This window comes from Falco peregrinus, chromosome 17, assembly GCF_023634155.1.
Source record: "Falco peregrinus isolate bFalPer1 chromosome 17, bFalPer1.pri, whole genome shotgun sequence".
Lineage (NCBI taxonomy): Eukaryota > Metazoa > Chordata > Aves > Falconiformes > Falconidae > Falco > Falco peregrinus.
In genome coordinates this window covers 98,185-112,019 of record NC_073737.1, presented here as the reverse complement: position 1 = coordinate 112,019, position 13,835 = coordinate 98,185, and the positions used below count along the sequence as shown (strand labels likewise).

The 13,835-nt window shown below is 37.7% G+C and overlaps 1 protein-coding gene across 1 annotated transcript in view; it reads right to left on the bottom strand.

Moving 5' to 3' along the window:
* KAT6A (lysine acetyltransferase 6A) overlaps nucleotides 1–13,835 on the bottom strand; it is a 51,032-nt gene that overhangs the window by 28,879 nt on the left and 8,318 nt on the right. The window lies entirely within an intron of this gene.

Below are 13,835 nucleotides of genomic sequence, written 5' to 3'. Positions count from 1 at the left end.
CCTTAGGAAATTTGCTGTTTCAAAATTAAGCCACACAACATGGAGCAACTACTTGGGAATGAAAGCCTAACACTCCTCATCCTGAGCACAAGTATTTATCCTAGCCTCCAGGTAAATGCCAGGCAGTGTTAAAATGTAAACTAATATGAATTCACCTACTCAAACCATTACAGTTTGAAACACATTCACAGGTTTAGTTAATTGAAGGATTCCAGTTTCTTCTCCTTTTGAGAAAGGAAGGAGTACAAGACAACTGTAGATAGTTATGCCAAGCATACAAGTTGTTAATGTCAAAGTGGGAGGGGGAAACTACATCTTCACTTCCACAAGAAGCATCTTTCCAGCCATAGTCGCCATAGTAATGTTGGCTAAAATCAGCTATGTAGGGATCCCCCATCCTCTTTTAACACAAGAGAGGGGACTGACTGTACACAAATTGTTCTCTTTTTGTTCAAGACTGAACTCTAGGTGGCAGACAGCTAGTTGCTTCCAGTCAGTATGAGGTTTACTGGGGTGGGGGAAAACTGTGTATTAAGGGTCAGTCTGTGTTTTATTTTCTTTGGAATCAAGATTTCAGGAATTAAATTTACTCTCTACCTTCTGAGAAACATTGACTTGTCTTCTTACCTTCAGTCTCTTCTTCCTGAGGAATACTTACTACCTCTTGGAACAAGTTATTATTAACTAACTTTCATCTTTCCCATAAAAATAATAACTTGTTCTTTTTTTGCTATTTTATTCACATTCCAATACTACACAAAGTAGATAAGCACCATTATTCCCATTTTCTGATAAGAAAATGCCCAAAGAAAATTCCTTGACTAATGTTAACAGGCAGATCAGTGTGGGAACTAAAGAATGCAGTGATCTGCAGCAGGCATCTTCTGGTCCTCTCTGAAAGAAATGCAATGATCTTGGATCCACCAACAGTTGCAGTAAAAAGGTTTATAATCCTTTACAATACAATTTGGCATGTTCACTCATCCTTTATATTTGGTCACATATTAACTGAGTTAAAATCTAATTTAAAAAAAAAAGCAAAGTATAACTTCTACAATATTAGAAGTGTCATTTTGCCAGAAATGCCATTGTGAACATCATTTCACAACCCAGAATCGTTCCTTTCCCTCTCTTTTCAGTCTGCAGTTAAGTTTCATAACGAATATCAGCTACATTATAACAGTTTTTCAGACAGAAGGTAAGATGGAAGATTTATTCTTTCTAATACTTAAACTTTAATGTGAATGAGCATTCAACAGCATCAATTTCCCTGCATGGCTAAACCTTACTTTCTGACACAAACTGATTTTTAACTCTAATACTGAGGTTTACATCTGGAATGAAAAAAAAATAATAATAAAAAAAAGGCAACAAATCAGAAGAAAGGTTAAGAATGACAAAAAAAATTCTATTATTCTACACACTTCTGTTAGCTTTGAAGTTACCAATTCAAAGCAGAAATAATTAAACAAATGAAAACCACCAAAAATACAAAAAGAAACTATGATCTAAACCTCCAGCACACTTCCTTGCTCTGAATATAGAATAATCTCAGTGGTACTGTAAAACGGAACAAGCACAAAATGTTTATTTTCTTAATACAAAAGGGACAATATACTTTCAGAACTGAAATCTGCACCAAATTTCAATCTCAGCTGCTTGCGTATCTCAAGAAAACATTTATGGCTTTAGTTCAAAGGGTTGTAAAATGCTGAGTTAATTCAGAGACCTGATGTAAGCCTAAAATGCCTGCATTGCCAGTCTGGATATATAGAATCAAACTCCTAAAGGCAAGTACTCAGAAATTCTGTCAACATATAGTTACAATTAAACAACCAGAAGAATTTCATTCTCCACTATTTATGTAATCACAGTAGCACTTGGAGACATTATTATTGATGGAGAAGGCCTATACTCCAACATCACAAGACAAGGAAACCAGACAAATCATATTTGCGATCACAGTAAAAATTGATGTTTTTACCATCCCTGACAGATTACATCAAGAATGCATTTGGTCTAACATCTGCAAGTGTGGTAAAATGGACTTAATTATGCAGTCACACCTTATTAACTGTATTAGTGAACTGTAATATAACCACAGATAAAACATTCAAACTTTTGGCAGCACTTAAAGAGCACATAAGCACCATTTGGTAATTATGTTTCTCTCTCTCTCTCTTTTTTTTTTTTTTTTTTTTTTTAAGAAATGAAGGAGAATAGCTTTACTACTTCTGAAGGAGTCGTACACTACAGCCCCTGACGAAGTGATGTAGTTTGAAAAACTGAACTACTTGCAAAGTATGAAGTATAAAAGGGGGTTTATCTCATCAACATCACAGCAGACACCATGGGAAGAGATAAATTGTGTGAAAGCAGATAAGAAGATTGCAAGATTTTTGCCAGCAGTTTTAGGTGTACGTGAAAGATACAGCAAGAATGACAAACTATTATTGGCCAGCAAGTAAGAAAAATAAAGACAACTGAACAAGAAATGAATGGCAAAAGGCTCCTTGTGTGGAGCAGATGACAAAGTTGTAAGTGATGCCAAAAAGGAACAAATATTTCCTATCTACTTTTGCTTTATATGTTTAAATATCACAGACAAATACAAGAACAATATAAAATAGAAATTAGATTATCAAGAGTATTATTAGGATTGTGTGTCTAGCTCAAATATTCACGTAACAGCAGAATATGCAAATAATTTTCAAGGAACATGCAATAAAATTATTTAAGAATAGATGACCTACAGAAATTAATATAGTCAGGAATGACTTGGAAATGAACTGGACACATGTTAAGTTTTTATACATGGAAGAAATACAAACTTATCAACATTAATATAGAACAACCTTTCTGACAAAGCAATAGCAAATGAACCAATTCCTGACAGTATAGATAGGCAGAGTCTTAAAATAAACTTCTTTTTTTCTATATGCAAGTCAAGTAATAAAGACAAAACAAGAGAAACCCATAGCCAACAGATGTATAGATAATAAGAGGCTCTTTTAAATGTATTATGGGTAAAGAATCCTAAGCACAGCTTTTCTTAAAAAACATCACAGATTATTGAAAACATAAGAAAGGCAGAAATATTGCACAAATATTTGCTTTGTTTTGGGGAAAAGCTACTGAGGTAATCCTACCACATGATGTCAATGAGATGCCCTCCACAGCAACCCAAAGTAGTTCCCATTTAAAAAAAATCTCCCAACATTACCATTCATATGCCAACGGCTGATGCTACTAACACTTCAAGCCTTTATGATGCCTACTAAAGATCATCTTCTGTACAGCTTCCTAAGAAACAATTAACAGCTTAGATGCATTAAATACATCATTTCTCCCAACACCTTCCTACCTAGTGGGAAACCTTGTGGCACTGAACACTGCAGTCCTATATACTCATTCATCAAAGAACAACAGGACAATAAAAGAAATATTGTGCATGTAAACCTATTGTGTACTTCAAGCAATATGTACTACACTATATCAAAATTTACCTGTTGGCCCAAACTTTAACTTAAATTATATGTTAGCCTCTACCATAAGTACTGTTTGATATAGTTTCAGACGATTTACACATGCCTACACATTTGAATCTCTTCCCAAGTACACACAGTTCATTTGTACAAGAATGGACATTTCACAAGTGACAGCAGACATTTCTGGATACCAGTGATGCTGTTATTCATTGAAGGTATCAATCGTCAATTGCGTATTTGCATATCTCTGGTCCCAATGCTGTGGTTAGTTTGCACCAAAGTAATTTTAAAATAGCCCCTTGCTAAACCGCACGCAGAGCATGCTGAAATAGTTTTTGCAGGGCAGAATAAGACTGATGGCAGTTTCACTCCTTTTGGCACAGAAAAGCCAGCAACAACAAACAGTGGTATCAGCCACTGTATTTTATAGGAACATGTAAGTGACATGTCAATCAAAGCAATCTGAACAAAGGTCTGACAGACATCCAAGCTCAGAAGAGATTTCAGATGGCTATGCCCCTTTGAACAATATTTAGAGCTACCACCTTTCTCCTGATGGCAAAAACCACAAACACTATCACACCCTAGGAAAAGCACCACGGAAATATCAATTCAGCAGTGCAGGATACATGATTAGCATCAGAGAACGTTGTCAGAAACCTCCACTCTTTTTGATCTGAAAGACTACAACATTTTTTTTCTCAGTGAGGAAACCATAAATTTTGATCCACTGTTTCTTTTTATCTGCCTCAAATCCATGACTCCTCCCTTCCAGAATTCAAAACCTAGGAGTTAAAACAATCACTTATATAACCTGACACACTTTAAAGAAGTCTACTACATTAATGAAGCAGTTTGGGGCATTTTTCTGGGGGCGAGGAAGACTACCATACCAGATTTATGAAAGTAAAATATATCTTTATTCCATCAATGGATTGCTGTCAGAATGAAAGCTTCCTGAGCCACAGTCCCACATTTTTTAAAATATGTACAACACCTGCTACTCTCCAAGCTTTGTAGCTGAAGGTTTTACCACTACATCCTAAGGAACGTATCAACTTCCTGCTGCTTTAATTTGCTCCCTCACCTTCCATGAGAAAAGCTAGTAAAGGAAGACACAGGAGAAAAAAAATAATCCAGAACTTTAAGCAGAAGTCCTTGGGTTTTAATTTAAATAAGAAGTGCTCTACAAAATTAATATTTTATAATTACAGTCAGCAACATGGCATCTCAGAGATGCTCCCTGACAAAAGTCTGTTAGAGCATGAATTATGTGATCTACTAACCAAGGAATTCTATTTTCCTTTGGAGCAAGAGCTTACTCCAGGCAGCAGTACCCCAGAGTGTACTTGCTCTTTTTCCTGGTCAGCAAGGCCACCCCCACCTTATCAACAGTAACAATAATCTCCACTTGTCTGTGCTTTGATTTACTTGCTGTAAAAAGGAACATTTCCTTTTCTCAAATTCTGACATTAGAGTTCAACTTCAGCACAGCAGTTATACTGGAACTGAACAATTCCATTGTTTTCACTGTCATTTCAGCTACCTTAATTCAGCTGTGTGTAAGCACTACCAGTGGAAGTTAACTGGTGTAAGGGAAGAATTATTTTTCTTTGACCTGTTTGACTTAAAGGGAAAACTCAAAGTAATTGTGCAATCCAGCGCAGCTGACTTTTACTGAAAATTTTTAGAATTTGATTATAATGTTACAGCAACATAGCTCTAAAGAGTAGTGAGCATGAAAAAACAGGTACAACCAAGTAAGCTTGCACCGGATGTATTTCATCAGGCCGCCATGCTGCTTCACTAAGCATAAGCCTCAACTTTCCTAGTCCATGAACTTTCACTTGCATGCTTTTCTTTTGCTCATGTCTACACAGCATTTGTATTTGCAAGTCACTTTAAATCATTAAACGAGACTTATATACGCTTCTCTTCACCTTGTACATGCTTATATCCAACTTCACCCACAAAATCCTCAGGTAGCTGCAGCAAGGTATATGGCATTAGTCAGAAGAAACTTTGTTTCTAGAAAAAGATGACTTACAAATAAAGTTAATTCAAGTAATCAAATAACCAAACTTTAAGGATACTCCCATGACTGCCACACAATATTGCATCAAGGAGTCTTCTGCAACACTGTTTCACTAGTTGTAATATAATATACTTTGTTCTTGCATTTAAAAAAGCAGCACTACTATGGCCCCTGCAGACTTGTATACAAATTATAGGGAATTTATTGTATTGGCAGTTCACATCTGAATTATTTCAGATTCAATGATAGCTTCATACGATCGCATACGCTTTCCAGCTATGCAACTTAAGTAGTTACAAAATGGTTATATGATCATAATAGATGCATATTCCTTGTGAAACATTAGAAGACATGAACAATCATATTTGTTATGGTTCTCCCTATCTCGTATTTTTCCATAGGTTACTGACTAGCAAGGCTTAGCAGTGAATTTCATTAGCTACCTTGCAAATTATTTTTTTCTTGAATATAAATACTTTTCTGCAAACTGGAGGAACAGAAAGTAGATACCGCTTCATAGAAACTTCCCAAAATACAGCTGGCCTCATCTAACCACGGCTATCCTATATCATTTGTGAAAGCAGAGATGGAACATTCATCCAGCTTTTCAGGAAAGAAGTAAACTATTTCACATATCCTCTGCAGGAACTTAATGAGCAATTAATTTAATCAAAGAGAATTTTGCAGAACCTCTGTACAGTCAACCGCTTAAGATAATGTTTCTTATATCTTCTAGCCAGTATTTGTGCACACCCTGTTCATCCCCATAGTCCTTCAAAACTTGGATATCCACATGTAAACATTGCCTAGCTTTGGAAGGACCACAAAGACTATCCTTCACAGTCTCAATGTTTCCTTATTTACCACCTCTAGCAAACTGCAAACACTTAACAACATTAAAAAAAACCCCAACAAATCAGCTATAGTTTGGGGGAATAAAGAATAAGATAAGAATTCAAACCATTTCAGAATAATTCATTAAATTGGAATAACTTTGAATGTGGAGATCAGGCTACTCTTCCAAAGTTTCTGCGCGAATCTGTGTTATGCCAAGTATGGAGAGATTTCACTGCTGCTGTGTTTGTTCAGCAAAGAACATCCTGGCAAGTGAAAAACGCAAGCACACAATGAAAGATTCGTGAAAACAAGACTGCAAGCAGCCAGTTCAGTTTCATGCTGCAAAGTCTTGGCAGACACTCAACTCCTTCTGCTGTTTTTCTTGCAAGACATCTATCTGTATGTCGTCACCAGATTCAGCGAGGGAGGGAGCCAGAACAAATTGGACCGACAGTGTAAGCAAGTATGACACAGCCTGCCAGCCTCCCAGCACATGTTGTTACTATACAAAGGATGTCTAGAAACCAAATGTGCTCTACAGATTCACAAACTGTACCCTCTCCTGAAGGTAACTGCGGAGAAGTGCCTATGGAAAAAGTGAGGGGCGAAAACCCCTTAATAAAGCCTCAGTCCTGGCCAATCCATTTGCTTTGTAGTCTTAATTTAGGAAAAGAGAGACAGGAAACTCCTCAAAACTCACAGCCAGCTCTGTAGCCCACAGTCAGTCATCACTGCCAGTAACCTGAATGCACTTTACTTCCTGCAGAAATTTAACGCCACAAGAGGCTCACTAGATACCAGGACTGTCTTTGCCCCACCACCACACAACTGCTTGTAGTTGTCACTGTAGTTGGAACTGAGGTGTAAAGTTAAAGCTAGTGTAAAACAAATACCTACACTTACACCAGCTTCCCTCCTCCCCCCCCCCCTTTTCTTTTTTTTTTTTTTCCTTTGGTCTTTAAGATATCTTGAATGCTAGCCCTCCAGACAGAAAATCTACCAAACCAGTATTTACAGAACCATCCCAACTATGGTACATTTGTTTCTTAGCTAGAAAGCTATCATCCAGGAGCACTGATAGATGGCTTCTGGAGATTCATGCTAGGTAGTTTTTTGTGTGTCTGTTTTTATACAAGTGACAAACCATTACTCCTCACTTCAAATGGCCCATGCTACTGCAAAGGTCTGCCTCAAATGCTGAAGCTAACTGGAAAGAGGAGATGAACCAGAAAAGCCAGAGGGGAAGTACAACCTACACCACGTGAAGGAAATTATTTAAAACATGAGGAAACATGTTTCAGTGAGCAGTGCATCACAAAGCCTGGATTCCATGCCTTTTCAGTGACTGGGGAAGAAAACTGCTTCAGTTCCATGCCTCAATAAAATCAGGACTAATGAATTTTATATTACCAAAGCAATTTTACACATATTTTTGTTGTATATAGGGAAATCAGCATAATCTGGGAAATACTATTCAGTAGCATCAACTTATGGCAGCAACGGGTTCAGTTTTTTTAACCTAGTGAATGAAATGAACCATCCTTCTTTTATCTGAGTTACAAAATCACAATTTTTAATTATATCTCCAGAGAGTATGATGAGGAAAAAATATGAAGCAACTGAAAGTAAAACCAGAAATTCCTCAGAATATTCTTTGTGCTCAAGAACAGAATGCTAAATATATTTTAATATACACAGGTATGTATGTTTGCCTGTGTGGATGGATATTTTGTCTCCAATTCACTTAGGCGAGTCTCACTTGAAAGAAAGAAGCATATTTGTATGGCAGAATGATGGCCTAAAAAACGAGGCTACGTTACAACAAGTGTAAATGAGAAAAGACTAAAAAAGTATACAGAAGAAACTACAAGCATGAAACAAATACCTCTTCCTAAGAGAAACATAAAAGGGTCATTTAAAAAGAAAAATCAAAGGAATTCAAGATAAGTGCTGCTGTTTTAAGGAAGGACTACTCCAATGGAGAGAATATCCGAAATGCTGCCACAAGAGTAAAGTGAAGTGTGAAGGTTAATAGCTTAGATATTAGTGCACTATATACAGGCTGAATTCTATGCGGTGGTTATGACATCTGGAAACCTACGAAAAAAAAGTGGATACTACTTGGGGATACTGCTTGCAGCTGATGTTCAGACTGAAGAATCTGCCTCACTATTAGGCATGTACATAGCAAGAACTTTACAGAATGTCAACTAGAAATATTTAGATAGTCAATCGTTAAATAACCTTCCCAGAGCTAACAAGCCCTCTAATCAGAGGATTAAAACAACTCAAGATTTGTACAGTCACAATCAGAATCACATGCCAAGACTTCCTGCTTGCAAAAAAGGGGGGGGGTGGGGGTGGGTGCGGGTGCGGGCAGTGGGAAAGGGGGGGTTACATTTCTTTATTTGCAACATAAAGAAAACTCCACCTGACATCCGATTCAGGAACCCGGCAGTTCAAGTTACTGAAGTTTTCTTTGCTCAAAGCTATATGCTGTAACCTCTCTCTTGTACTTTATCCCAGCTTCCTAATTTTCAAGAAAATAAAGGATGCTGCCTTAGAAGCAACAGATGATTGTACAACTCAATTTTAGATGAAATAATATTTCTAAGTAGTCACAGACTTTCACAGCTGCAAAAGCAAAACACACTCTTCAACAGCAAACTAAAATCTTGACTCCTCTCATTGGAAACAGTCTGTGTTTCATGATACTTTGATATTCACGTAAAATAAGAAACTTGTGTACTTACTCTGATCTCTAAAATGAATAAATTACTTTGGGGAAGAGACTTTTGTAAACACCTAAGTAGTTTCTGTGCATATAGGTAATTATTCCATCTTTAAACACTGTACACTGCTTTACTTCAACATTAACTGCATCCCTAAAAGGAGGGAAAGTACTTCAGTTAGAAAACCTACACAAATGACAAAAAATACTTAACAATGTGCAGGAGCCCACAAACATGGTAACAGCGAAGGCACAAACAGAACTGTGAATGAGAATTCAGTGCACATTAAAAACATCTACCCGATACAAGGCTGCTATTTGTAGTTTACTCAGGATACCCACACAAGTGCAACTACAGGACCAAATCTACTCACTTTTTGAAGCTCTACCACCTTGAACACAGGAAAAAAAAGAAAATAAACACTCTGCATATAATTCTTCACTATTAAAATCAACTGCTCAATATAACACTTGACAGTACATTTTAATGAAGTCACATGTTCTTGACCCTTATTCAGTGCTATGCTCCCTCCCTGCACACTGTGCAGTCTCTGCACAAGCATGGATCATTCTCATGTAAGCAGCCTTACACAGCAAGTGTGGCAAAAACTCAGGCACAGATAAAACCTTTTCCAAACAGGTCTGCTACTCAGAGACTACCCTTACAAAGGTACCCTGAATTTGCAAAGTAAAAGCCAGATGAAGTCTGTGCTGAAGTAAGGCAGTCAGTCACTGTATATGAAAGTATATTTAAAAAAAAAAAAAAAATTAAAATGGGTAGCAGCACAAAATGAGTGCATCTACTTTTTCTTGAGATCGCGCTAAAGATTTTGCATGCATCTTAATGATTAGCAGCTTCTAAAGCTTAGTCATTGTAACGCTGAGCAGCAGAATTTCTTTCTTTCCTTCCACACACACACCTTCAAGGAATTCACTATGAGTCCAGACAAGCTCAGAATCCAGCACTCCAATCAGAACACCTCATTACTAAATATCTAAGATTGAGTCTCAAAAGACCAAGGAGAAACCTAATGCCTGGGAGAGGCTGTATATTGTTGAAGAATTTTAAATTAAGTCAATCTAAAAGCTGTATCTGTCACCAATTTTTCTGGATTAGATGGGATAGTTTAACAGAAATGAGGAGAAACACATAGAAATGGTGATTTCCTTTATAATTCAGAACACCTTTTAGTTTTGACATAATTTCTGTTTTACACATGGATAAATGCAGACAGAATGGTAACTCAACTTGCTGAGAAAGATTTAAAAGCAAAGATTCCAGAAAAGGAAGAGCTCTATTCTCATATTATTAATAACACTTTTGCAGCTGTGTACCAAGATCCATAATTTGTTCTATCCAATTTTCAGAAATAAATGAACTGTAATAATTAATTACAAGTTTTAGTAATTCATAGGTCTTCACAGAAACATGCCTGGAAGATTCAGTATTTTCAACCCAGAATTCATCGTTCATGCATGGGTCTACAGACTGGTTAACCAGCCCTCAAAAGTAACTCAAAACAAGCAAATACATTACCAATGGGATTCTGTTTGCTATGCAATAATCATTCTTTTTGGACACCCTTCTCCCTCCTTTCTTTTCCATCTCACTACAAGTCGAGATTTACCACAATCGCAGCAACAATGAAAAGACTGCCAGGTTCCTGGACAATGGAACAAGCAATGAGCTGCAACTTCTTGCCCAGTGCTTGAAAGTGGATTAGGAGCTGTTCCAAGGAAAGGTGTTCACACAGTAAGAAAAAAATCGGTGAGGACAGAAAAATTAAGTCAGGTTTACACAACAATGAAAGAGAAAACCTAACAGGTAGAAGACTAACAAGACTTATCACAACTCATTAGCATACATTTAGTTAAAAACCTTTAATGAGTCAATAAGGAATAAAACTACCTACCCACCTACTCCATAGAGGACAGAAGTCAAAAAACTCAATAGTCTGTCACACATAGAATGTGTTTACCAGATTTTCTGTTGATTGCACATTTGTACTTATTTTAAGAACATGGAATGTATGTTACAACTAGAATGACATTACCTCATTTAATATTTATACCTTTTTAACTGTTTTTCCTGCTACCACTATGACTTAAGATAAAATTGCTAGGAAAGTAGGCGAAGGGCAGGGACAGAATTACCTGCCCTCATTCTCTCTGCTGTTTCTTCCCTTGCCATATAACAAAGCTAACACTGGAATCAAGCTGTTATTTAGCAATGTTCTCCATCATCCACCCTCCTTCCTCTCTGATTATACTTTAAAGCTCTGTAGTAAATGAGGTTCCTTTATTAACCAAACTTCAGAGATGTGCCATTCCACATCTGTCAACCATCTCCAGGACAGAAAGGACTAACAACAGTGATTCAGCCAACATACCGGACTAGTCTCCTCCTTTTTAACCAGCTAGCCTATACTCAGCTTCCGCTGGAACTGTGTCAGAGAACGCAGTTAAAAACACTTCCTTCACAGTAGTAGCCCACTGACATAGGTACTCATCACAACATCTGATGTCTTCCCACAGTCACAAACTTTGCCTTTAGGGTCACTATTACTCCAAATACTGCCAGAACCCCTCCTGGTGTCACTGTGCACCATTTCACCCTAAATGCACAGTCTCATAGCATCCATTCATAGCTATCCATGACAGTAACATTTCTTACCTGCTTACATTTGCTCTGTTACTAAGAGCTCCTTCACCTTTTCACTAATCAAGTGAATCAAGTTCAAAGTAATTTTTTAGCATTTGAGTTTCCAGAGTTACACAGATGGAGGCCAACTGTTATCAACTATGACTTATTTTGCTTTTTTTAAAGACAAAACTACAGCCTTCCCTTCCACAGAACCAGCTGGGGGAGAGCAAATCCTAATCCTCTTCCAGCTGGGAGCCAAAGCTTGAAGAGCACCCTTGGAGAGCAAGGGTGAACTCTCAAAATGTAATTACAATGCTCTGGTTGCAGATCATTTATGTACTCCACCCAAAACAAACCAATCCGCAAATAACTTCCTTACCAGTAATGGGACAGTCCTTGACTTTAAGACATAGAATTAACAGTTATTAACCTAAAACAGGCACAATAAAGCAATAGCTACTGCATACTTAAAGGCCTTCAAAACAACTATGATGCCCTCAAAGCGTAAGAGCTTTCTAAGAAGATACAAGAACTATGGCTTCATGCGATACATGCAAGTGCACACCAAGATCTGGAATTATTATTCACAAGAGGGAAGGCCTAAAGGATGCTGCATGTATAATAACCAACAGTTACTGATTTACCAAGTGACTGTTAAATACCAACAGATATAAATAGCAACACAAAACTAGGAAACAAACATGCCATGAGGAACACGTTAGACTTAAGTATTCCTCCTATCTTTCAGCCACAAAAGTTTCCCTCTGTTTTTTTCAGGAAGCACTTCCAGAATTTCATTTTCATACTCTCAGCTGTACTGCAGTTACAGTATTAAGATACTTACTTAAAGGCTGCTACAGCGATATCCAGTTTTAACTGACAAAAAAAGATAGTTTCAAGGAGAGTGCAAATGGAGATCAATTAATAACTTAAGTATATTCCTTTTAATTGTGGAAAAAAATAGTCCTGTTATTGTCCTGAGATCAAATTTCAAACACTCTGAAAACATACAACACATACACCAATTATTTCAACTTCTCCTTCAGTTAGCTGATGTGTTTAACATTTTTTTTTAAATAATAACCATTTGACAATTCTTACAGCCTTTTAACCTGTGTTCTGTAACAAGTATCAAAAAAGCAAAAGCAGAGCAAGATGTCTTTATCTAGGGCTTCCAGACTTAAGACCTGCATCTTGCTATAGCTTGGCTCCTCACAAAAATGTACCAGGAAAGAGCTCTTTGCTCTTAAACAGTACTGTACCATAGTAGTCTTGTAGTAGTGCAGTAAGGCCAGGGCAGACGGGGCTTGTAGCAACCTGGTCTAGTGAAAGGTGTTGCTGCGCATTGCAGGGGTTTGGAACTGGATGGTCTTTAAGGTCCCTTCCAAACAAAACCATTCTATGATTCTAGGATAATTCCTGCATTGCAGAAATACTATATTAACTATTCAACATTTTTCCTGGTTTTGGCTGGGACAATTTTCCTCCTAGTAGCTGGTACAGTGCTGTGTTTTGGATTTAGGATGGGGCTAACGTTGGTCACTGCTGGTTCAGTTGTTGCTGAGCAGCATTTACACTAAGTCAAGGCCCTTTCAGCTTCTCACCCCACCCCACCAGTGAGCAGGCTGGGGGCACAAGGAGTCGGGAGGGGACACGGCCAGCACGGCTGACCCAAACTGGCCAAAGGGATATTCCACATCATACAACATCACGCTCAGTGTACAAACTAGGAGGAGAGGTGGCTGGGGGCTGCTGCTCAGGAACTGACTGGGCATCGGTCAGCGGGTTGTGAGCAACTCCACTGTGCATCACTTGTTTTGTGTATTCTAATTCTTTTATCATTATTATTTTCCCTTCTGTTTCTGTCCTATTAAACTGTCTTTATCTCAACCCACGATATTTTTCACCCCCTGATTCTCTCCCTCATCCTGCTGTGGGGGGAGAGCAGCGGTGAGCAATTGGCTGCGTGGTGTTTAGCTGCCTGCCAGGTTAAACTATGACAACAGTACCTGCCAATTATAGCCATACTGAAAAAAACCCCCATGCACAGACCACACAAACGGTAAATTTAATTCCTATTTGTTAAATATGTTATTGCTA